This window comes from Leptonychotes weddellii, chromosome 1 (assembly GCF_054177405.1).
Source record: "Leptonychotes weddellii isolate Sample4059 chromosome 1, ASM5417740v2, whole genome shotgun sequence".
Taxonomy (NCBI): Eukaryota; Metazoa; Chordata; class Mammalia; order Carnivora; family Phocidae; genus Leptonychotes; species Leptonychotes weddellii.
This window is the reverse complement of record NC_138369.1, coordinates 48,583,078-48,608,189: the sequence shown is the minus strand read 5'-3', so window position 1 is coordinate 48,608,189 and position 25,112 is coordinate 48,583,078. Positions and strand designations below refer to the sequence as shown.

General features: G+C 52.6%; 1 protein-coding gene across 7 annotated transcripts in view; it reads right to left on the bottom strand.

The window, feature by feature from the left end:
- The window catches only part of IQSEC1 (IQ motif and Sec7 domain ArfGEF 1), a 354,630-nt gene that overhangs the window by 81,846 nt on the left and 247,672 nt on the right, over positions 1–25,112 (bottom strand). The window contains exon 2 of one of the 7 annotated variants that reach the window (XM_081822789.1): positions 22,775–22,905. The exons of the other annotated variants lie outside the window; for them this stretch is intronic. The gene's annotated coding sequence lies outside the window, so the exon portion shown is untranslated. The remainder of the gene's footprint in view (positions 1–22,774; positions 22,906–25,112) is intronic. 7 annotated transcript variants of the gene reach the window in all.

Sequence of the window (25,112 nt, the reverse complement as noted above, 5' to 3'; positions counted from 1 at the left end):
ATCACGACCTGAGCCGAAGGCAGTCGCTTAACCAACTGAGCCACCCAGGCGCCCAACACTGTGTGCCTTTTATATCTTTAATTGTTGAACTATGTGACTATATAATGCCTATAAAAATAAGAAACAAGGGGAGCCTGGGTGGCTCAGTCGTTGGGCGTCTGCCTTCGGCTCAGGTCATGATCCCAGGGTCCTGGGATCGAGCCCTGCATTGGGCTCCCTGCTCAGCGGGAGGCCTGCTTCTCCCTCTCCCACTCCCCCTGCTTGTGTTCCCTCTCTCGCTGTGTCTCTCTCTGTCAAATAAATAAATAAAATCTTTAAAAAAAAAAAGAAGAAACAAGCCTTTTTTTGAGTGCTTCAGAGGTATCAGCACCAACCAACACTTTGGTCTTGAAGTAACTGGCAGGGCTGAAAGAGCACTGGGAGGAGAATAACACTCTCCTGGGTCCCGTGTGATTGTGTGCCTTGTCACTGGACGCGGAGTCTGCGGCTCACCTGGAATCATGTCACATGGCCCGGGTCTCACACTTCCACCTGCTTGGTGGGTAACAGGGATCAGAGAATACACTTTCTGCAGCAAGAAATATCCCTAAGCATGTAGTGACTTTACTGCCATCTAAGGCTGGCGGGGGTGGGGGGGTCAGGTGGGGCAGTAGGGGCGGTGGGGGTGGGGGGAGGTCAACACTGTCTTCCTATCCTCTTGGGAACAAGACTTAGCTGCCATCCCACCGTGCACCTCTTGCACTGTGCAGAGAGAAGATCAGGCCCCAGGGAGCACCTCCTGTGTGCTGGGCAGGTGTCTGCAGCTTGGCATGCACTCTCCTGTGCACGGTTATCAAGTCCTATTACGTAGCCCACCAGGAAACTGAGACACAGAGAGGTTCAATGGATTGCCTGAGGCCACTCAGCTCGTAGTGGCAGAGCTGGGATTCCAATCCCTAGGCTATGCAGGAAAAGCCTCTGAGCCTCTGAGCCAAGTGGGCCTTGGGCTGCTAAGGGAATATGACCCCATGAAATAAGAGTAAACCTGGAGACCCAGACGGGGCTGCCCCAGACTCCTGGAGTGGATCCATAACGAGCATCCCTTATGCAACATAGCCCACAGACAATTTTGGTCTCTCTCGCAGTTTCCATAAATGAGTATAATTTCTGTGTTAATAGCAAAGATATCAAGGTTTGGAACCCCCTGGAGTGTTAGAAGTGCAATTTGTAATTACAAACATACAACAATTTGTTCAACACGTCAGCTCTGTCCACAGTAATTATTACCCTGGTTAAGGGTAATCCCCGCAGTGCACGGGGATGGGAAACCAGGAGTGGGTGCGCTGGGCTTGGACCCCAGTTGTCTTCCTTGAGGCCATTTCTTCTCCCCAGATCCCTCCTGTTCCCTCCCACAGTGGGCCGCATCTTGTGGCCGCTGCTCCCCCCCGCCCCGCCCCCACCGTGGGCCTCTCACGGGCTCGGCCCTGCCTACGGGCACCCAAGTAGGGACAAGCAGGCATTCCTTCTTGGCAGGCATCCCTAGTGAATCCTGCCTCCCGCCCTCAGGAGGGGCCCTATTCCAGCTGCTGTTGCCCGAGCACCGATTCTGCGCCCAATTCTGCGCCTGGTGCTTCGAGGGGCTCACAGTGGGTCTCGGCAACCTTCCCAGCCATAAGAGAGAGCACAGTCCACACCTTACAGAAGGGACGGAGGCCCAGATGTACAAGATGCACTTGCACAAGATGCAAGATCACACACCAGAACACAGGGAGCTGGGATTTGATACCAACAGATGGCCCAAGCCATGAGGGTCCCCACTCTGGGATGCAGACTCTGGTTGCAATGGATGAAATGAAGTATGCAACACACGTTGGCTCCTCTTGTGCTTTAACTCCAGGGCAAGGTATGGGGGCCAAGGGAAGCAGGGGAAGGCACTCCAGGCTCTGAAGGCCTCCTGGGTGCCTAGCTCCGGCTATGCTAACTGTGGGGCACTCATTCTGGGCTTTACACACGTGACTTGTGGATGCCCTGTCCACCCTGTGAAGCTGGGACCTCATCATTTGCATTTCACTGGCCAAGGCTGCAGAGCAGAGATCTGGGCCCCAGCACTCCCCTGCAAAGTGGGGGTTCACCCAGCAGTCCCCAGGTTGGGCTTGGTGGCAAATTAAGATTGGTTTAAAAAGACAGCTCAGGGCACAGCTGGTGGAGCCATCCTTGGAGAGGATGAAAGATGGGGTGGTGACAGCTGTGGGCTGGAGCCACTGAACCAGCGGTCTGGGTGTCAGACTGGGGTGCAGGCGAGGAGCAGGGGGAAGGGTAGCTGGCCCTGGCCTGACCAACCCCACCTCTCACTAGGCTGGTCTTGGCGGGGCCAGTCCACCTGCCACCGCTGGAGGGCTGGCGCCACCTGTCGACCTTCTGGAGAACTGCAGCCTGGCCTTCCCAGCCCCAGGACAGAGCTGGCAGGACCCCATGGTACCCCAGCCTTGGGACAGGTGTAGAAAGGGGCAGCTGAGTGAGCTTCTGGACCCCACCCTAACCTTCCTCAATCAAACCTCTTCCATCCTGCCTGAACAACCTAAGACCCCCTCCTCCCCAACCCTCCTTGATGTACAGAGGGAGGGCAGATGGGTTAGGAAGCAGAGCCAAGACTCAAACCCATTTTCACTGACATTTCAATCTAACAACAAATCACCCTGCTTCAAACCGTGGCTCCTCACTGCTTACAAAATAATCACCAAACTCTTTGCTATGCCCACAAGGCCCTGCAGATTTGGCCTCTGCTCTCCTTACTCGGCCTCAGCCTCTTACCAGAGGGTTGGCTCCTGCCCTGGTCCTTTGCAAATGCCAATCCCTCTGTCCACGCTCTTTTCAACTACTTAAGCCCGACTCCACCTTCATGCCTCAGCTCCTTCGGGAAGGCCTTGCCTGACCTCCTCACAGGGCCCACTGAGCAATTCCTCCTAGCACCTGGTTGATGTTGTTCCAGAGAGCATTTCCCTCTATGGGACAGCTGTGTGAGGGTAAGGATCATGTCTGCTGGATTCACCATTTATTTCAGCCACAGGGCAGTGCCTGGCACATACTAGATACTTGAGAAACCTTTGTAGATGAAACGAAGTATGTCTAGTTCACATGAGTCCCTGTGTCAAAATTAACATGCCTTCATAAACAAAACATTCATTTCTCAAGGGGCCAGGCACAGAGGTAAAGGTATTTCATACTTGAGCTCTGGTGGAGGGGGCGGGGGGGGTGATATTAACAGACAATAAAGTAGGGGGGGTCTGTGCACAGATGTCCTGACCAGGAATAGACAGCCAGGAAAAGCTAGAGCTGAGATGTGACCCAGATCTGTTTTGAGTCAAGCCATTTTGTGGCCCTTGAGGCCAGGCATATGGCCCAGGTCCCTCTGAGGTTTCACCCGGCTGGGTTTGTTCAAGCTGCTCACACAGATGGAAGACAGTGTTTAGAGTTCCTTTTCCCCTGAGGTTACCAACAGAGTCCTGGAGAGAGATTCTAGAAAGTTAAGCATAGGAAGGCTGCCTACGTGGGGAGGAAAACCCACCACACCCTGGCATCTCTCCTTTGCCACTGAGCATGCTCAAGGCCGGTTCTACCACCAGCATGCAGGGCTCCTCTGTGTGTAAATCTGTAAAAGGCGCCCTCTTCTGGTGGACACAGCCTCTTAGGCTCCTGCTTGGACTGCATTCTTCCTTTGCCAACTGCTCTTATACAGTGCACAACCTGAACATCTGTACTCTAGAGATGCCTGGAGCTCCGCCCTCCTGGGTGACTATGACCCTTGGTCCCTGCTGTCCTTCTGACACCAGCAGTGGATCCTGCTCTTCCTTCAAGGGGACAGGGAGCCCTTCTGGTAAGCCTTTATAGTTATGCATGCAGGACATGTGGCCACATGTAGCCACCAGCTGCCTTCCTTTCTCAGACCCTGGGAGAGAGTAAGCCCCAGAGAAAGCCCTCTGGGAGATTTACATGGCAGAGATAAGACACTGGCAGGTCCAGAAATCACAAGGCCCACAGAGAAAACATCAGCAAAACTTAGCACTGACTTAAGCTGCCTCATGGAGGACTGTCAAAGCTTAACAGGAAGGCAGGGAAAACCCCAGCCCACATCATGGGTATTAGCTCAGGTGGGATGAATGACATGTGGCTTGCCTGGGTCTTCAAGGAGACAGACCCTCAGTCCTCTCAGAGAGGCTGCCGTACGTCCTGGGCTTCTGCACTGAGCCAGGAGCCCGGAGGAGGCCAGGGCTGGCTCAAGGTCACCCAATGGCCAGCTGGCAGCCAGGCTGGGCCCATGCCAGGTCCCCAGGCTCCACCCTCGCTCCAGACCCAGATCTGCTGGAGTGGGGAGGAGGGGGAGCTGGTCTCCAACTCGGGCCTTCACCGGGCACAGAGGGACTGTTCTTTGCAGTTCAACAATCCCCCTGTTTGCCCCGTGCCAGGCTACAGCCTCCCTCGAGTCCTGCTGACGAGGAAAATCTGGTGCCAGCGTCCACAAATATGTGTGCCTTCTGGAGGGAGGAGGCAAGTCAGACTCTCTAGCCGAGTGGGTGGATTTAAAGGCCCAGAGGGAAGTCAAAGGGTGGGGGCAGAGCAAGCTACCGGGTGTTTTCTTTAAAATACAGTGCAGGGATTAAATACACACAGATATAGCTCCTGAATATTTCCGACCAGATACCCCCAAAATGCTCCTCACGTTTGCTCTGAATAGGGGGTGGGGGGCATATGCAGTTTTCATTGTATATTCTTACAATATTGAATATTTTTACCAGGTGTCTGTTTTCCTAAGCAAATACTAAACTCATAGAAAAACCAAAAATAAAAGGCCCAGGAAGAAAGGAAACAGCCAGGGGCTCAGAATTTCAGAGATGGAGCTCAGGTACTGACCTTCCCTATAACAAACAAAAGCTGAGGGGCGCCTGGGGGGCTCAGATGGTTAAGCGTCTGCCTTCAGCTCAGGTCATGATCCTGGGGTCCTGGGCTCGAGTTCCGCATCAGGCTCCCTGCTCAGTGTGGAGTCTGCTTCTCCCCCTGGCTCTCCCCCTACTTGTGCTCGTTCTCTCTCCCTCTCTGTCAAATAAATAAATAAAATCTTAAAAAAAAAAGACATAAAAAACAAACAAACAAACCAAAAGCTGAGATTACCTGTGCTTGCTGGGAGCTGGGCCATGTTGGTGGCCCATTCGTGCATGGTGGCATTTTGACCTCAGAGTGACCTGAAGAGCCAGGCCCTATTATCGTCACTCCCGCTACACAAACCAGGAGACACGACCCAAAGTCCTAGCCACAAGCCTAGTCCGGCTCTTGCTCCTGGCCTCAACTTCCTTCTAGGGACACAAAGTTCTCAGAGAGCCCCAGGGAGGAGTGATGCTGCTCCAGAGGGAATGTGCCTCGTCAGGCCACCGAGGGGAGTCCACCGGCGGGAGCAAAGCCTACAACTTCCGAGGCCACGTAGGCAGGCTGCTGAGAAGAGGCAGGGCCATTCTCTCAGTCCAGGCCCCTGCTGAACCACAGTCCCTCCCCGGGGCCTCAGTTTCCTCGTCTATTAAATGGGTGAGTCTTCCATGTTTTGCTTGGTAGGAATAAAGCTTACCCAAGCGGTGCCTAGCGCATGGAAGGTGCTCAGTCTATACCCACTTCCTCCCTCCTCCTCCCCTGCCCTGACAACTCCACGAGCAGTAAGGTAGTGGCCACTGCCTGGGGAAAGGCAGCGGGATCTGGAGGGCCGACTGGAGGTTGGCAGTGACCCCTCCTATCTACTGGGCATGCCCTGGACACTGAAGACGACGCAGAGCCCCTTGGGAAACAGGTGGGCAGGGTGCCCGAGCATGTGTGTGAGCTCGAGTGAGCTTGCATAGCGGCCTGAATCTGGCGGGCCCTTGCTGCACGCTGTGGCCCCTCCATCCTACCTCTCGCTGCCTCCAACAGACCTAGATTCAAAGAGCTTAGGAGGGGATGTTTATTTCCTAGACGGACGTACCCTGAGTTGGGCAGGGAAGACGCGGCCAGGGATCACCCTGGCCCTCCCTTACCTTGGTCCAGTGCCCTGGGTGGGGGGACCTCCTGCCACAAACAGCACAGCCTTGCTGGCCTCTGGGGCCTCCTCTGCGACCCACGTAGGTAAGCTCCGGCAGCCCTTCCCCGGCCAGTGCAGTTGGCAGCGTGGGTCATAAGCCCTCAGCCCCTGCTTAATCCGCCAGGGCCCTGGTCAGCGCCAGCGGGACACGTGACACCCGCAGCTCCACAGACCTGTTTGGCAGGAGTGGCAGCTGGTCTGGTGGGGGAGGGCTGCCTGCCCAGCCCGCCCTGCCCTCGGGGCAGTCCCTGATCACCTCACTCCTCCTGGCTCTTGGGGTCCAGAGCCTGTGGTCCTGGGCTCCTGCCCGCCTTCCTGGGAAAGGTACCAGTATGTGGATGGGGAGGCAGGGCAGATGGGGAAAAGGGCACACCTGTCACCAAATGGTGCTGGGTAATGGTGTGTGTGTGTGTGTGTGAGTACACACATGTGCACACTCAGAATGGGACCCTTATTGCACACCATACATGAATCAATTCCAGGTAGATTAAAGATCTAATGTAAAACATACAGAAGAATATTCATGACCACAGAGTAGTCTTTAAAACACAAGACATTACTAATGAAGTGAAAGATAAATTTGACTACTTAAATTAAGAACTCTGAAATGAAGACGTTCACCCCAAGACCCCAGAAAAAGTTAAAAAGGCAAGATATTTACAACGTATGTAAATGATCAAGGAGTCAAGTCTCAAATGCCTAAAGAACCTCCCACCCCAAATCAACAAGAAAATAAAAAGACAGCCCAAGATGGGCAAAAGACTTGACCAGGCACTTCACCAAAGAAGAGATCCAAATGGCCAATAAACATACAAAAATGGCCCAACCTCATTGGCAATCAGGGAACTGCAAATGAACCTCACAGTGAGAAACCATTCCACACTCACTAGGTGAGCAACAACGGCGAAGACTGATAATAGAAGATGCCAGGGAGAAGGGGGCACAATAGGAGGGAATGACCACCCAGTGTACTTTCCGGCCCAGTTAGAGGTAACGCGCAAGAGAAGTGTATGCCCTGCGCACTAGGATACAGACAGGTGCAAGAACAACAGCCCCAAACTAAAAACCACCCACAGGTCCATCACAGTAGACCGGATACATCAGCTGGGGCCTAGTGATACGAGGGAATACTACACAGCAGTGATAAGGACTCACCACAGCTACTTAGGACTGAATGAGCCACACAGCCGCGAGTTCAAGCCCAAGAAGCCCGACCCAAACAAATATCTACAGCCTCAGGCTATTTCCAGACAGCTCGAAAATAAGAAAAACAGGAAAACTGAATGATACTGTAAAGAGTTGTTCAGCTAGGTGGTAAGACAGCGAGAACAAGAGCATTATCATCACAGAAGCCGCAATGGTGACAATCTTTGAGGCATACTGGCTGGGGATGAACACAGAGCAGGGGTGGGCGGAGGGTTGTTTCTGACACCGCTCCGTTTCCTGACGCAGGCGGTAGGCACATGTGTATTTCAATCATTCTTCTTTAGGCTGCTGCACATACGCCTTTTCACTTTCCCGTGCGACAGATTCCTACCACATTTAAATAGACACATTGGTGTGGTATGGGTAGGGGGTAGGTGGGGACCCCAAGCTGTGACTGCAGAGCCACCTGCCCCCACCTGCCACACCCCGACACAATAGCCACCTCAGCCACGTGGGACATCTGAGCTGAAAGGGCTCATCGTACCCTCTCATTTTCAAGACAAGCACGGAGGATCAGAGTCAGAAAGGAACTTGCCCAAGGCTGCAGAGCAAGTCAGGGCCAGGACTGGAATCTAGGTCTTAAACCAGGGTTCGTTCCTCTTCCTTTTGGAAAAATTTTCCCATTGCAAATCACCTTTAACACCAATCGGGGCAGACTCATTCTGTTTAGCACTTGGCGCTCTCTGGAATTTTTATTCGCTTACTTATTCATTGCGGGGCTGTGGACATTAGAACACAAGCTCCTGGAGGAAAGGGCTTTTTGTCCATTTTGCTCCTGTGGTAAAATAGGTGTTCCATAAATATTTGTTGAATGAATAAATGAATGGAACTGACATTTCTATTTGGACTCGGAGGCCCCAGAAACACTTAGCGGCTCCTGTGATAGCCCCAAAGGAGAAAATGAAAAATAACTGTATGACACTGACACACTTTTTCAGAGTTATTTTCCTAACTGCCTCAGGTGGCTGGCATCATCACCACTCCCATCTTCAGGAGGAGGAAACTGAGGCTCAGGGAAGCCTAGTGACTTGTCCCAGGTCACGGAGCTAGGAAGTGGACAGCTCGTGTTTGAACCCAGCCCCAGAAGCAGGCTGGCCCTCAGCCGGTCCACGAAAGGATCCCCGTATCAGGATCAGCGTGCTTCAGCCCCTCCTGCCCACCCCCCACCCCGACCTCTGTTAGGTGCCAGTTACAGCTTCCAAAGTGATTTCTGGTCTCTTCCAAACTCCTTCGGCCCAGGGAGGGGAAGGGACCTGTCCAAAGTAACAGGGAGTCCAGCTCTCTGCCTTCAAGCTTCCCAAGGTAGTATGACCAACAGTGACCCCAGGGCAGCTCACGGATTTGCCATAAGACACTCAATTTCTGTATTGTTCACTTCATACCAAATCCTCAGGGCCCCTGGCTAAGTCCAAAAGCTAGTCCTAGTTCTGCATCTGGATGAGCTGAATAATGAAACATTCCCAGAATACCCTCAGGCAACTGGCTTTATTAAAACACCTGGGCACTTAGCATTTTTACAAACCTATATTACCATCCCGATAGCTTTCACCACGCCCTCAGATGATAATTAAAAAAATAAAAAATCATTGGCTCTGGGAGTCTTGGAGCTACAACGAGTAGGCGAGAGGGACATGTCTGCGTCTCCAGGGCACCTAAACCGACTGATATATAATAAATCCTCTGTCCAGCCTCAGTTTGCATACCTCCAGTGAAGGGAACTCACTACCTCCTAAGGCAGCTTGTTTCTTGTTTGGATCCAGGTCAGTTGAGCACAAGGAAAACTTCTATCAGCCCCTGGCTCTAGGGCCAATGAGGTGCCTCAGCCACTGTTCTGCCCTTGGGGAATTCAGTCGTGAGTGACTGCATCATCCCAAAAGAATGGCACACAGCACAGGCTAGGATTACCTTCCAGAGAGGCAGCACGGGAGGCCCCAACCATTATACCCCCATCACATATGGCACGTGGATTTATGTGGGTCAGCCCAGACTCCGTGCTCACTTGAGAACCCCTCTGGGAGGGAGGCCTCCCTGAGAGCATCAGGGCATGAAAACTGGCAAACTGTGAGGCTCTGGGCCCAAGGAACCGAAAGGATTGCCATCGGTGGTAGGGGGAGGGTGCAGCATTCCCAATCGTTCCCGCTGGCCTGTGGGGTTGACATCATTGTTTTAATATTATGCTTCCAGAACCTTCATACACATTAATGGATGGGCCTGTGGTTTTGCAGATGAAATGGGATAATATATGTGAGAGCCACTGTGACAGCGTCTGGCAAGGAGCAGATGCTTAAAAAATGTTTGCTGGATTTGAATTGCAATCATGCTGGATCAGAAGCTCTTCGAAGAGTCACTGAGAACTTGGCTGCCTGTGTCCTGCCTTCCCAAGTAGGCACGTGCTGTGGTAGCCCAACGGAAGGGCCCTAGGAGCAGGAGGGTATTCCTGCAGCCTGGTGACTCATCCATGCCCCTGCGCACTCCCCGGAGGGGGAGACACAGGGACTCAGGGCAGGCTTCGCTGCAGTGGTGACATCGACAAGCGTACGGATGAACAGAGCTTTCTAGGTGGCAGGGTGGGGGGGTGCACTCCTGCGGGAGCTAGGACAGGGCGAGGATGGGGTCCAGAGGGAAGGCAGGGGTCACTAGAAGATGCTGCTCCCCAAAGCAGGATTGAGTTACACTTCGCTGTGGCAACAACCAGGTCTGAGTGCGGGGAACCCCAGCCCACACGGACCTCACCAACACGATGGGCCTTTGCCCAGCCTCTTTTATGCAAAACACACTTTCCTGATAGGAACAAACAATCGCATTCCCTACCCCCCGATTCCGAAACACAAGCCGGGAGTGATGAGACCAGACACTGGCGACAGAGAGCTGGCTTAGGCTAGTTGACTCCCCATCCCAGGCGTCAGAACACTGGTGGGGAAGAAAGCTGAAGAAACAAAGGGTCACAAGTTCTGGCTTGGCCTTGGCACTCCCCTCTGCACAGTGGGGAAGGGGCATGACTAACAGCAGGGGGGCTGCTGTGGGGGGCAGGTATGGGGTGGGCGGGAGAGGGCAGGCTGGTCAGAGCTGCAGCTGGAAGGGCAGACAGCCACTGGCCCTTTCAAAGCCGCCTTGACAGAGGATGGCCACTCTGGTCATGAGACCGAAGATTACTTAATGTTTGCAAACTGTGCAGGAGCCAGAGTCCCCTGCAGAGGAAGGCACCAGTCCCCTTCCTTGTCTCTCCCCTGCAGGGACCTCTGTGGGAACACCAAGTCCTCTGAGTGTTCCCTAGGCAGCAGCTCCCCAAGGATGGCTGGACTGCTGGAGAGCTGGAGACAGTGGGATGCGGCGTGACCTTGAACACGTTCCTGCCTCTCTCTGGCCTCAGTTTCTCCAGCTCCAACAAAGGATTGGCCCTAGGATGCTCCCTCCAGCTCTGATGCTCAGTGGCTAGACTGTGGGCATTGGGCACCTGGGGCTCCTCTTAGCTCATCTTTTCCTACCTGGAGGTGGGGGTGGGGGGCAGAGGGGGATGGGGCTGTTTCTCTTCTTTCCTTTCAAATGCACACGTGGGTTCAGGAGCGTGGCCACCTTACCAGCCCAAGGGAAGAGCCAGGCATAATGCTGGGGACCGAGGAGAGTGACTAGAGGGGCACTCCTGTATCATCTCAGTTCAGAGCTGCTCCGAGAGGGGGGCTGCGCAGGCCAGCATGTGGGTTGTCTCGTGGGGACTGACCACAGAGTGGAGCAGCGGCTTGTCAAAGTGCACAACCAGACTCCTGCTCCTAGTGCAGAACAAGTGCTTCTCTCCCTGCCCCCCACCCCATTATAGAGCATGCTCACAGCAAAATGTACAGAGCTGACCAGGCAGAGCAGACTGCTGTCCCCATGAGCCTAATCTTGTGGATAGGCCCGGGGGAGGGGACACCCACTGCCATCTTTCTGCTCCGTATGCTCCAGGAACAGATCGGCTGTGACAGTTGAGAGCCTGGCAATTTAAAGCGGCAACTGCCTGGCAGAAACATGGGAGGGGGGTTTCCCCATGACTGGGGTGGGGGTGGGGACAGCCTGACTCACCTCTGCTAGCTGTCCCTGCTCCCTATCCTGCCCAAGGGCAGCCCTTCTGGACAGGGCAGGGATTTCCCACAGCGGGAGCCCCCTGGCCCAGGAGGGTCCCAATTGAGGCTGGCAGGTGGGACAGGGCGTCCTGACACCTGAGACAACCCCGTCAGTTCTCAGACCGCTGCTGCCTCCTGTCCTCAAGCGCCACCACCTATACGGCCCCCTGGAATAAAAACCAGCCTCTTGCCCACGTGGTGGCTGCAGGAGGGGTTGCCCAAGGTCACACAGGGGGTCAGGGGCAGGGCTGGATTCGGACCCAGCCCCTCCAGTCCAGCCAAAACTCCTCACTCCCTCCCTAGACGCGTCTATCTGGCTTCCAGCGAATTCCTGAGATGCCTCAACCTCCCGCCCGCAAGCTCTGGACCCTGGACGCGGTGGCGGGGTTTCTCCGCCCCGGACGCAACAGCAGGGAGGAGCGGGGAGGGAAGGGAGGGAGTGCGGCCAGGGGAGCGGGGGGGGGGGGGGGAGACAGCTTCGCTTGGCGACCCTCGGGGCCTGGATTCACGTTTCCCCGCCCCGGGGAGACAGCCAACTGCATAGACGCAAAAATGGAGCACGCTGAGCTCCCCTCCCCCCGCCCCCCCCCCCCAAATCGCGCCTTTAGCGTTCACAAGGTTTCGGATAAACGCTCCGCATAGTCGCGGAGGCTGAATCTCCTGCGTCCTCACCGCTTGAGTCCCGGAGAGGGACACCCGCAGAGACCCGGCTCAGAAAGACTGGCGTTGACGCACCCCAGGCCCTCCGAGCCGCCCGCGTAACCTCGGCTCCCAAAGCCGAGAGGCCGGCGGCCTCTGATCCCCCAACTCTACAACCGGGAGACCAGTGTCATCCCCGCCACTGCGGCCTCGGAACCACCTCCCCGGCCGGGCTCCGCAAAGCCGCCTGCGATCACCCCTCCCTCCCCCCGGTTCCCAAGAGCTGCTCGCGCGTCCGTGTAGCCGCGGCCCCGGGGGCGGAGCTGCTGCCCAGGCCTCTCCGCGGAGGGGACTCCGGGCCGCGGCCCCCGCCGCCCCCAGCCCCGGGCTAGACCCGCACCGCACCGCACCCGCTGCCGCCGCGCGCGTTCCCCGCCGGCCCGCCTCCTACCTCGCGGGTCCGCATGCAGCCGCCGAGCGCGCGCCGTTCCCGCGGCAGGAGCGGAGCGCGGGCGCGGCCCCAGCGCGTCGGGCCGGCAGGGCGCGGGGAGGAGGGGGGGTTTGCCCGGGGGCGTCGGCAGCCGGAGCCCGAGCGCCGCCGGCCCTCCTGCCCGCGCCGCCACCGCGCGCCGTGACCTTGGCTGCGGACTCTCCGCGCCCGGCCTCAGTTTCCCCCCTTTGAAAGGTGTGTGTGTGTGTGGGGGGGCGGTGGGGAGGACGAGTGCCGCCCCGGCCGCCGACGTCACCCGAGCCGGGACGAAGTGAGGGCGCTTGGGTCGGTGCGGCCTCTGCAGCCGATGGGCCGGGGAGCGGGATACACACAGGGCAGGCGCGTGGGAGGGGGCACTGTGGTCCCGGCGTTTCCCACGGACTCCGCAAGACCCCTAAATAAACACCTAGTAACCGCGGCCTCAAGCCAAGTCCCTTGGCCCCTCCCACGGAGCACTGCAGCCCCTGCAGGCAGGCAATGCCCAGCGCCCTCTCCCCCAAGCCTCCCCAGTTCACAGATGAAAAAACTGAGGCCCAGAGAGGGGCAGCCACTGGTCCAGAGTTGCACAGCGGGTGGGGGCTGCTCACACCCACCCTGGCACCACGTCCCCTGAGGATCCTCCAGGACCCGCGCTCCTCGCAGTTTGGGAGGAGGATCTCGGCCTGCCAGCTGCACGCCTTATCCCACAGCAAACATTGACTCAGCACCAACTGAATGCTGGGGATGGGCCTCGGTGGTGTGGCGACTGTCACAGAGAATGGGGTGGCACAGTCTGAGAGAGGGACCCAATCCGTGGGGAAGAAGCGGCATAAATAGGAGAGGCTGGGCCTGAAAGAGATAGGAAGGGGGCGGGTGCTCTGGGAGGAGTGTGCTTAAGGAAACTGCAAGGATGGGGATGCGCATTGCCCAGTGTATAGTGTAGAGAAGGCAAGGGTTCTGAGTGCCTTGAACACCAGACAAAAAAAAAAAAAAAAAACAACAAAAAACAAAAGGCGTCTTCCTTTCCTAGGCTCGGGCAGCCCCCGACCAGTTTGGAGCAAGGGCGTCAGCGGTCTGGGCTGTGTTTTAGGCAGCGCCCCCTAGTGGCCAAAAGGGGCGAGACAGTAGGCGAGAGGGACGCGTCTGCCGCGGTCCAGCTGTGAGGAAGCAGGCTTAGTGATGTAATGAGTCAGGAGAAGGGAGTCTCTGCCCGCCCTGCCACCCACAGGCTGCGTGACCTTGGGCAAGGCACGTCCCCTCTCTGGGCTTCTGCGAGGGAAGGAGCCTGATTTTCAGCTCTGATATCTCATGACCCTGGATATCGGGGGCCAGGTGGGAGTAGCAGACAGTAGATTCAGGAAGGAACAGACAGATCAGAGGTTCAGCACTTTGAGACTTATTTCATTTCCTTGTGGTAGGAACTAGTACCCCAGTTTTACGGACAAGGACACTGTAGCACAGAGAGGGTAGTTCACCTTTCCAGGCTCACACAACTGCTAAGTGTCTGAATGCAGGCCTATGCAGCTGCAGTCTAAATGGGGGGCCTGACCACCCCAGTCTCTTGTCTTGCAGCATTTATAGAGCACCTAAGGCATTCCTGGAGTACACAAGGCACTGGTGACAGACAGACAAGGAACTGTCCAGCTCCTTGTGGCTCTTCCTCGCCCCGTCTCACAGCAAACCCGACAGTGGTCACTCTGGGGGGTGGGCTTTTGGGGCAAAGTATGCGTCCCCACCCCGAACCTCCTGTTACGTTCTTTTGTATGTTGGAGGTTTTCTTTTTAAGAGCTATGAGTTCATTTTATAGTTTCAAAAATATTTTTAAAAAGGAAGAAAAGATGCTTGTAGTTTTAATAACTGAAAATGTTCTACTAGAGAAGCCACTTCCTTTTGTTATCAGTGCCAGGAGTGAGTTCCCTGGCTGGTTGTAAGGCAGGTGAGGGAAGTGAGAACAGCAAGGGTTCTAGAAACTGTTCAGCCTGGGCGAGTCTCATCACCTCTCTGAGCCTCACTTGAATTCATCTGTAAAATGAAACTAATGATAAAAATCCCCACCCTGTCTCCCTTCAAAAGCTGCTGTGCAGATCAACCATAAGATTGTGTAAAAAGGTTGTGTAAAGTGCACTGTATAAATATTTTTATTTCCAGAAACCATGATGGAAAATATTGATAAACTTAACTATGTAAAAATTAAAACTTCTGAATAGAATAAAAAATACCACAGTTAAAGTTAAAAAGTTAAAATAGGCAAATGGCAAATAAAAAAAATTATCTGCAGTGCATATGCCAGAAGTTAATTGAGGAAAAATGAGATGAACGTTAATTTTCCTCATACAGAAAGAGCTCTTTCAAATCGATAGGAAAAGATGATGAACTAATTAGAAAAAGAGCAAAGGATATGAACAAGCAGTTCATGGAAAGATATTTAATCGCACTTGTAATTAAATGCATATTAAATGCATCTTGTAATGAAATACAAATCAAAAATATAACATGCCTGTCACTTTTTGTAACCTTACCAAATTGGCAAAAATGAACAAGTTTGGTGATACTTGTGCTGTTGAAGGTGGGGGGAAATGCATGCACTCACAAACACTGTCGGGTGAGGGGCAAGGTAGTGCTGTACTTCTAAAGGGTGATCTGGCAAAGCTACGCAGCAGGCAAATGTAAAAATACCAGGATAGCCAACAGTATTCTGTGTGAGCAAACAGAGAAGCACCTCTGGTGTCCAGCGGTAGGGGACCAAGAAACGGTATGAAGACACATAAGCCGGGGCTTTGTCCTGGGGTGGACTGGGATGATAATGATCCACCTCAGAGGTAATCCTGGTAAGTGGGAAAAGCAAGGTGTGGTACGGGGTATGGTGTGGCACTTTTCGTGTAAAAAAGACGGAGGTCTCCTATACATGCTGGTACATGCATATATTATCTCTGATAAGGGTGCTTAAGAAACTGAAACAGCGGTGCCTTCAGGAATGGTACAGAGAGTTGGGGCTGGGGTGGAAAGGAAACTGGCTTTTCACGGAAATGTTCTGTTGAAATGGTTTTTTTTTTTTTTTTTTTTGCGATATATGCATGTACTACCGGTTTTTGAAAAGTACGTTAAAAAAATAATCATTTGTGAAGCTGGGCGGGGAGTTTCTAGGGCCTTCTCTGACACAAGCTGGGGTTGACTCCCTATGTGACCTCGGTGCAGGATGGTGTCCCTCTGAGCCTCAAGGTACCCTCTATCTAGTCGACAGGAAGCGCGAGATAAGAGTTCCAAGGCTCCTTATGCCTCTCTGATGCCATGCCAGCCCCAGAACTTTCTCACTGGATGAGCCAAACAGCTATGGAATGGCTGCTGGGGAGGTAGGGGGGCTCCTCACCCTTGGACCTGTGGCAGCAGAGGCCAAGGGTCAGTTGCCCTGGGGATGGCGGCTTGTGTGACTTCTAAGACCCCTGCTGGCATGCTGATATGCTGTTCCTTTTTCCTTCTCCCACTCACAGTGCCCTGCCCGGAAACTCTCGGTTCATATTTCCTCTCCGGGTTACCCCTGGCAACATCCCATCTGTCTGGGTTGGAGGTCAGTTCTGGGGATGAGGGACAGATGAAACAGCCCTGGGCACCCATGTGGAGTTGAGATGTCAGTGGGGGGAAAGCCTTATGCTGGGAAACTGAACCTCTTACCCCATCCAGAGATCAGCCCTAGCCTCAGTCTTGCTTCTTTTCGCCTTCATAGGCAGCTCTCCATCCCCACTGCCTCTCTGGTTCCATGCCCCCAGGCATCACCCAGAACGTTCTGTGGCTCTCCATTGCCCACCAAACCAAGCTGACACTCTTCAGCTGGACATTCAAAGGGTTTGCTCGTTCTGGCCTCAATTTACCCTTGTAGCCCTTCCCTCCATGCATTATGTCTCTTATTTAAAGCAATTTTCAACAATACAGCTTTAATTACATCCCTCCCTTGCTTAAAACTCTTCTATGGCTCCCAGTGACCTGTAGGATAAAGTCTTAAGTGTCACCAGCTAGACCCCAAGACCTGACCTTGACTGCCTACCTGCTTGTACTCACTAACCTTTTTTTTTTTTTTTCAAGATTTTATTTATTTATTTGACTCAGAGAGAGAGAGCGAGAGACGGAACACAAGCAGGGGGAGTGGGAGAGGGAGAAACAGGCTCCTGGCCGATCAAGGAGCCCAACACGGGGCTCGATCCCAGGACCCTAGGATCAGGACCTGAGCTGAAGGCAGATGCTAAACAACCGAACCACCCAGGCGCCCCTCGAAAAAACATTTTCCCTTAAGCTCTTCTTTCTGGTTCAGCTCTTAACTCAGGCAAATGCCTCCGGTGATGGCAACTGTCCTGATAAGACCTCCCACTGGTCCAGACAACTCAGACCTTTTGAGCTAAACCCCCAACTCACACCTGCGCAGATGGACCAAGGAGTGACCTCTGGTACCTTTACCTCATTATAATACTAAAATCTCTGTCCAAGGAGGAGCCCCAGCCTCATTTACATAACATACAACGTATATATAGGCATGTTTCCTTAAGGCGCATGTGCCACCTTATGCCTGCCTCTACGTAGGGTAACAAGGCTTCCCTATCTAAATATTCATCCTAACCCTAAACAAAAGGAACCCATTCACCCTCTCTCGGGGAGTCATGCCTCTGGAAACCATTCCCTGTGACCTTATTTGCTGCAACTAAAAGTTTTCTTTGTGTGACAACTCAACCTGGTGTATTTTCTGACTCACCAAGGAGCAAACTCACTTTGGTTTGGTTACATAAGCTTCTCAGGTTAGCATCAGAACTGGTTTCTGCCTTCCTGCCTAGCTACTTCTTCAGCATCTTCCCCCAGAGCCAAGCTATACTTAATGCCTTTTGCGCACACTGTGCTATTTCACGACACTGAGTATTTGCCCATACTATTCCCTTGGTTCCCCCAAATATAAAGAGTTCTTACAAATAAATAAAAGCCATGAACCACTCAAAATAAAAATGTCCAATTGATCTACCTAGGTATTTCAGAGAAAAAGTCATCCAGGTGGTTGCGAACATGCTTTTGTTAAAATGGAAGGGGGATGGGGTGCCTGGGTGGCTCAGTCATTAAGCGTCTGCCTTCGGCTCAGGTCATGATCCCAGGGTCCTGGGTTCGAGCCCCACATCGGGCTCCCTGCTCAGCAGGAAGCCTGCTTCTCCCTCTCCCACTCCCCCTGCTTGTGTTCCCTCTCTCGATGTGTCTCTCTCTGTCAAATAAATAAATAAAATCTTTAAAAAAAAAATGGAAGGGGGTTATCATCTTCATGCAAATGACATTGAAAAACTGTATCATGGTCAAATGATTTTTCACAAAGGTGTCAGAGAACTTACTAGAGAGAATAGTTTCTTCACAAACAGCACTGGGACAATTGTCTATCTACATGGAAAAGGGTGCATTTGGACTCTTCCCATGACACACAAAAATTAACTCAAAATGATCAGTGATCTAAATGTAAGAGTTAAAACTATAAAGCTCTTTGAAGAAAATAGAGGAGTAAATAGAATAGAAATAGAATAAATTAAATTAAATAGAAAATAGAGGAGTAAATAGAATAGAAAATAGAGGAGTAAAGTTGTGACCTTGGGTTAGGCAATAATTTCTTAGCTATAAAATGATTTCTTAGATATAAAAATATCTTAGGGTTTTTTTTTGGATATAATGATTTATTAGATACCCAACACATAAGCAATAAAAGAAAAAACTGATAGATCGGGACTTTATCAAAATTAAAAACTATTACATTTCAAAACACACCATCAAGAAAGCAAAAAATTAAGCCACAGACTGGGAGAAAATGTTTGCAAATCATATAACCAAAAAACAAAACAAAACAAAACACCCCACAAAGACTTGTATTTAGAATATAAAAAGAACTCTTGTGACTCAATAATAAGAACACAACACAATTAAAAAATGGGCAAAACGTCTGAATAGGTATTTCACCAAAGGAGATAACACGAATGGCCAAGAAGCAAATGAAAAGATGCTTAACATCACTAGCCATCAGAGAAATGCAAATCAAAACCACAGTGAGATAGCACCTCATACCCACTAGGATGGCTCTCATCGAAAAGACAGACAGATGTTGACGAGGATGTGGAGAAATCAGAGCCCTCTTACACTGCTGGTGGGAAAGTAAGATGGTGCCACCACTTTGGGAAACAGTTGGGTGTTTCTTAAAAAGTTAGAGAGTTACCCTGTGAACCCCTGGACTCTACTCCTAGATATCTACCCAAGAGAAATGAAAACATATGTCCACATAAAAAACTTGTATGTAAATATTAATAGCAGAGTTATTCATAATAGCCCCCAGAGTGGAAACAACCCTAACGTCCATCAACCGGGTCTATCCATACCATGGACTATTATTCAGCCATAAAAAGGGATGAACTACTGCTACATTCTACAACATGGATGAACCCGGAAGACATGATGCTAAAGTGAAAGAAGCTAGACACAAAGGTCACATATTGCATGATTCCATTTATAATGAAATGCTCAGAAAGGCAAACCCATAGAGACCAAAAGTAGATTTGCGGTTATCAGGGGCTAGAAGCGGGACAAAGCCTTGATGGAAACTAGAGATGAGGCTTCTTTTTAGGGTGATGGAAATAATTTAGAATAAAATTGTGATGTTTATACAACTCTGTAAATATCTCTAATAATCATGAAACTGTACACTTAAAGCAAGGGGATTTTATAGGATGTAAATGACATCTTTATAAAGCTTTAAGAGAATGAGTGGTGACTGAATGCAATGCAAGATCTAGATTAGGGAAAAAAACTTGACATGAAGGACATTCCTGAGATAATTGGTAAAGCTGACTATAAATTGTATTTTAGATCCCAGTATGGTGTCTATGTTAGACTTCTTGAATTTGGCTACTGAACCATGTTTATGTAACAGAATGTTCTTGTTCTTAGGAAACAGACGCCGAAGTATTATTCAGGAGTAAAAGTCATCATGTTGCATGTCGGCAATGACCTCTCAAATAGTTCTGGGGAAAAATATTATTGTGAGAGAGCAAAATTTGGCAAAACGTTAGTAATAATGAATTTGGGTGAAGGGTACAGGGGAGAAGTTTGTTTGTTTGTTTTGGTATTATTCTTGCAAATCTTCTTGAAGATTGAAATTATCACAAAACAACTCTTACAACTCTTAAAGAATCCACACATAAAAAAATTATTGTGTGGAACCTGAATTATTGTGTGAATAACCTGAGAATAAATCCATGGACCCCAAAGGGAGAAAAAGCAATCTAGTTGTGAACAGAATTCCCATAAGGGGTGTCCCCTGCTCATCACGTGTCTCTGAGATCGCTCACCCCTCCCCCCACCAAAAAAGACACAGCCAGAAGCCAGAGGGCAGGGTTGGGACACATGCCTGTGTACTTCTCAGCTAGCATTAATTCATTAATTCATTCATCCAACAAATATTTGAGTGCCTCCTATGTGCCAGGAATCAATCGGGGCACACACACAAATGTTCCTGCCCTCGTGGCACTGAGGTTCAGCGGGGGTCAGGAGAGGGTCCTGCAGGAGGAGGAAGGGGACCCCTCAGCTCTGCCCAGGCCCCAGTCTGGAGAGCAGGTGTCTGAATCATCTCTGTTCCCCTGGATTATAAGGAAGTCAAATTCTGTCCCCTCAAAAAAGAGGGTCTCAGCTTTTGGACACTGGGGCCCACAGCCTAGAGGGACCAGGCAAAAATGCTGGGTCACCTCAGATCGGTAGAGCTCAGAACAGAACCAGAAGAACGGCTGCTAGGGAGGGTGGCTGTAGGCTGTGAGTGTGGAGGGGTGTAGGAATGGGGGGGACAGGTGTCAAGGGAGAACCTCACTCCCCTCCCACCACAAAAACCAGCAAGGGGCTAGTCGAAGTGCTAGCCACGCAGAGCTATCATGAGGTGCCCCTCCCCCTATTCGGATCCTGGAAATTTCGGGGATTCCCAAGCTGGGAGCCCCTGAATTATTTTAGGGGATCTTACATCCCATATGCACACCCAATACTGCTGGTAGACCAAACAAATACTGTTTCACACATTAACATCTTTCAAACCAAAATAGAAGCTGTTGTGAATAAAATTCATAGACTTCAAATTCATCTGAAATGGGTTCTCGGTGGCTTATTGTAATTTTTCAGCCATGGATACTAACTGTGGGGGTGGGGAGGTTTCTCCCAAGTTTTGGTGATGTAAAGGCATCCTGCTTTTACTGGAAAAGCCTGGAGAGTGCACCTGGACCCCCCCCCCCTTACTTCACGGTGGGGAGGACAGGGTTGGAGCAAGGGGCTGGCTCCAGAGGGGTGGACCTCGGGCTTCCCGCTCAGCACACCCCTGGTCCTGGCTGCCTGAGAGCGGGGCGGGTGGGAGCCAGGGGCTGGAGGGATGCCCAGCAGGGCCGGTCCTGCTCACACCCTGGTACCATGTGTTATTTCTCCTGCCCCCAGCAGACTGGGAGGGAGCCCCTCAAAAGCAGTGACCGGGATAAGGCTGAATCCCTTCTGGGTCCCAAGCAGCCAGCACAAGGCCTGGGTGACCACAAAGGCGGGCAGGTAGAAGGGCTGCTGGACAAAGGGGGCGGAGCTGGGCTCAGGCCAGCTGACTCCTGCTCTTCACTTGCTAGCCGTGTGGCCACTGAGCACTTGGAACGTGGCTAGTGCAGATGGGGACCTGAGTTTTAAAAAAATTTCATTTAACTCGTTAAAATTTAAATAGCCCCATATGGCTAGTGGCTTCGGTCTGGGGCAGGGCAGCTCTACGGGCTTACCGGTAACACAGAACGGAGCCACCGATGGTGGTTTGGACCCATTGCACTCCCAGCAAGGATTTGTGGGTCCTCTCCTCACCGCGAAGGCTGGAATGCTGGGGCAAGCCTTGGTTCCCTCATCTGCTCTGGCTTGGCGACCACACACTTCCGGTGGGTATACAAACCAGGGACTCTAGGTTATGGGCAACTGACAGGTCTTCAAGGGTAATTTTACCAGGCTGGCTTGGGCCTTGTATACAGTGACTTTAGAACTTGCTAATGATACATGCGCTCTGAATACAAAATAATGGCCACAAATTCCCCCCATCCTGGTGCACAGGCCCCTCTGCAGTGGGACTTGTCCCCTCCCTTTCCCACCCAAAGGGGGGTTTATTTCCCTTTCCCTTGGTCATGTGATTTCTTCGTACAGTCAAATGTGGCAAAAGCGATGGTTGGGCCGGTTCCGAGGCTGTGCCTCAAGAGGTTTGCAGCTCCATACTCATCTTCGTGGAACGCTGCCCTTGGACCTCAGTGGATGGAAGCTGGACACCTGCTGGAGGCCACATGGAGGGGAACAGAAGGGACCCCAGGTGCAGAAGCTGGCTGCCCACTGGGGCAAGGCGCCATGTAGAGGGGTACTGGGGTGTCCTAGCACCAACTGCAGACATGTGAGTGGGGCCATCTCGGAACTTCCAGGCCCAGCGGACCCTCTAGCTGAGTGCAGCAAAGGAGTGAGCCCCTGGAGACGAGCCGAACCACCCAGATTTTCCAACCTGCACCACCATCCACAATAAGAAATCATTGCTGCCGTCAGTTGCTACATTTTGGGTGGTTTGTTATACAGTTAAATGAAACAGGTACACTACATTCATTGGTAGTGAGACTGTCTGGGAGTGTCAGCTCAGGGCCAGCCCATGGCCCCAGGAGCAGAACCACCGCCCAGAAGCATTCCCTGCGCCGTGGGCAGGGGGCCCAGGTGTCCAAGAGCAATCTCTGAGGCTCCCAGGGGGAACTTATCTGCCCTTTAAACAGAACAGAGACTTGAGTAGGGCCAGAGGGAGGCAGCCTTGGGGAGATGCCCTGAGGTTTGCACTGTGGACCAGGCAGGCTCCAGCTGGTCACAGGCAGGACTGGATGAGCCGGGGTGCTAAGGGTTTCTAGATCAGCAGCATCCTGCTCCTGGCGCATTTACAAAGACATTTTCCCAAAGTCACCCTTACCAGGCCCCGCCCTCCCTCAGGTCCAGCTTCTTGGTCTTCCTAGGCAGGGATCACAAATCTTCATGCAGTAAGGATGGGGGCCGGGGGGGTGGTACAAGAGCTGTCAGCAAGGGACTCCATGTTCAGTGGACATACTGTGCAGAGGCACCAGATGGGGCCCTTCTCCCATGACTGGCCCAGCAGCCATATCCAGCCTCCAGATGATGGAGTAGTGGGGACACCCGCTGGGGACCAGCTGCCACCTGGGAGGAGGGCAGACACCAGGGTGGGAAGCACGTGAACACCTCTCCACTTACCTGACCCACTATACTGGTCAAACCTCCAATTCCCAAAGGCAAGCTCAATTCTGGGTCCCCGCTTGGATGCAGCCCCTTTCCAGCTAGCAAGGAATGTGGACAAGTGATTTGGCTGGCCTCAGTTTCCCCATCTTCAAAACAGGGTGGATATTCCTACGGTTGCTGCGAGAATTAAACGAGTACCGAGTAGGGCCCGACACACATTCAGGCATGTTGTTCTGGTGGCTGCTGGGAAGCCTCCTCAGGCCGCATGGCTCCTTCCTTTGCCCTCCTGTGTCACCCTGCGGGTGTGTCAGGGCGCCATGGTGCAGCCTCGAGGTGCTCACTGTGGCCTGCTTATCTGGGGCATCTGTGTGTGCAGATGAAATGTGGCTTGTTACATAGTCTTGACTGAAGTTTGGGACCGAGCCCAGACTCCTGGTGTCTCTTGTTGTTTCTGGGGCTCCACCTCTTACCCCATCACTGTTGGTCAGGAGCCCCCAGTTTGTTAAGCTTGTCATGGGCTCCATCTTGACACCCCCTGCCCAGCCAAGCTGACGGAATCCCCTGGCCTGTGGGAGAATGGCTTGATGGTTTCTTAAAGGCCTTCCAGCTCTGACTTTCTCTGCTGCACCTGCTGGGGAGCCATAGGAGAGAGAGCAGGGACACGACCCTTCTATAAACCCAGTAGACCAGGAAGGTGCCGGTCCCTCCATGAGCACATCTGATCTCGCCATTGAGGTGGACAGGGCACGAGGGGCACGTTGTGGAGCCCTTGGGAGCTCTGGGTGCTGCCAGCCTGGGTTCAGATCCCATCCGTGACATTACTGAATGAACCCGGCCAAGGGACTTAACCTCACTGTCAGTTTCCTTCTCCATGAGTGGGGCTGTTATAAGTGTTGCAGAAAAACGATCTCCTTTGGGTTAGTGGGTGCCTCTCCCCTTCAGTTGGGGGATTTCAGTGTGCCACGGCCAGCATCTGCTTTCTATACCCACGAACGAGCCAGCGTCGACAGCGCCCAAACTAGGGCAGCATGCTTTAGGGACAGACATCTTTAGGATTTCAGCACCAGATTTTTTTTTTTTTTTGACATTAAGAGTTTGTGTTTCCTATACAAAGTCATCCCAGAATCCAGCTACAAAGTCTTTCCATACTGGTTCTCAGTCATATCCAACAGACCCCCGCCACCCAGTGTGGAAAAGCCCGCCATGACAACACAAGATACCAGAAGATGACATGATCTGTGTCAGGGGCCCGACCGTGCCCGGCACACACCGCTGCTCCACAAAAACCAGCTGATATTATTATTTGTGTCCCTGTGTCTCCAGAGAGGCCAGGGCTCTGGGGACGGGCAGTGGCCTGTCTTGGGCACATGGAAGTCCGGGCTAGGGTTGTGACAGTACTCGAAGGTGAAATGTGGTTCCTTATGTGGTTCTTAGAGGTTCTGAAGTTTGGGGCTGAACCAGCTGCCTCTTCCTGTAGTCCCCTTCTACCAGCACCACCTGCCACCCTCAGTCTGGGGCTCCAAGGACAAGCAGCAGAGGTGGCTCGTGACCACCAGGTTGCTGGACATGTCCTCTCTCCCCCATCATTGTTCACAGGTGGGCCTCAGCTGGCCCTGCCTCCAGCAAACGCTTAACACATGAAATGGAATATCCCCCAACCGCGACCTTCAGGCTCTCACACTGGCCCACCCAGACTCCCTTCCTGGGGAGGGGGTGCTGGAAATCCCTAGCCCCTATCTCCTTTGAGTCTGAATTCCCTGGTGGCTGTCCACCCTGCTCCTCTCTCTGCCATCAGGCCCATTCCCCATCTCTGCCGGCCACCTCCTTGTCCTCTGATGCCTTCCTCAGAGAGGCTCTTGCTGACCATCTGACTGAAGTGGCCTCCACCAAGTTATTCCCCCCCCCACATCAACCCATTTACCTTCCTCACTGCACCGTCTGAAAGTATCTTGTTCAGTTGTTTGCTTACTTATTTCCTGTCTCCCTCCCACCCCACCCCGCCCCTGCAGCTCCAGGGGGAGGAGATCTGGGTCTGACTTTTCAGCAGGGCCTGGCACACAGTGGGTGCTCAGTAGATACTAGCTAATTGACTTATTAATAGAATAACTCGCTTGGTACGCTCCCAGGGCAGGAAGAGGAGCCATGGGGGCAGGGGAATGTCCAGCTGCCCAGGGGAAAGGAGACACACCAGAAAATCCCATCCCAGGGGCTGGGCATTCTGTTAATCTTCGCAGTGACCCATGAGGTGGTGATTAGTAAGCCATTTTCTAGATAAGGCAACCGGAGGCCCAGAGAAGTGAAGTGACTTGCCCAAAGCTACATAGCTTATACACAGAAAGCTGGGTCCCAGGGC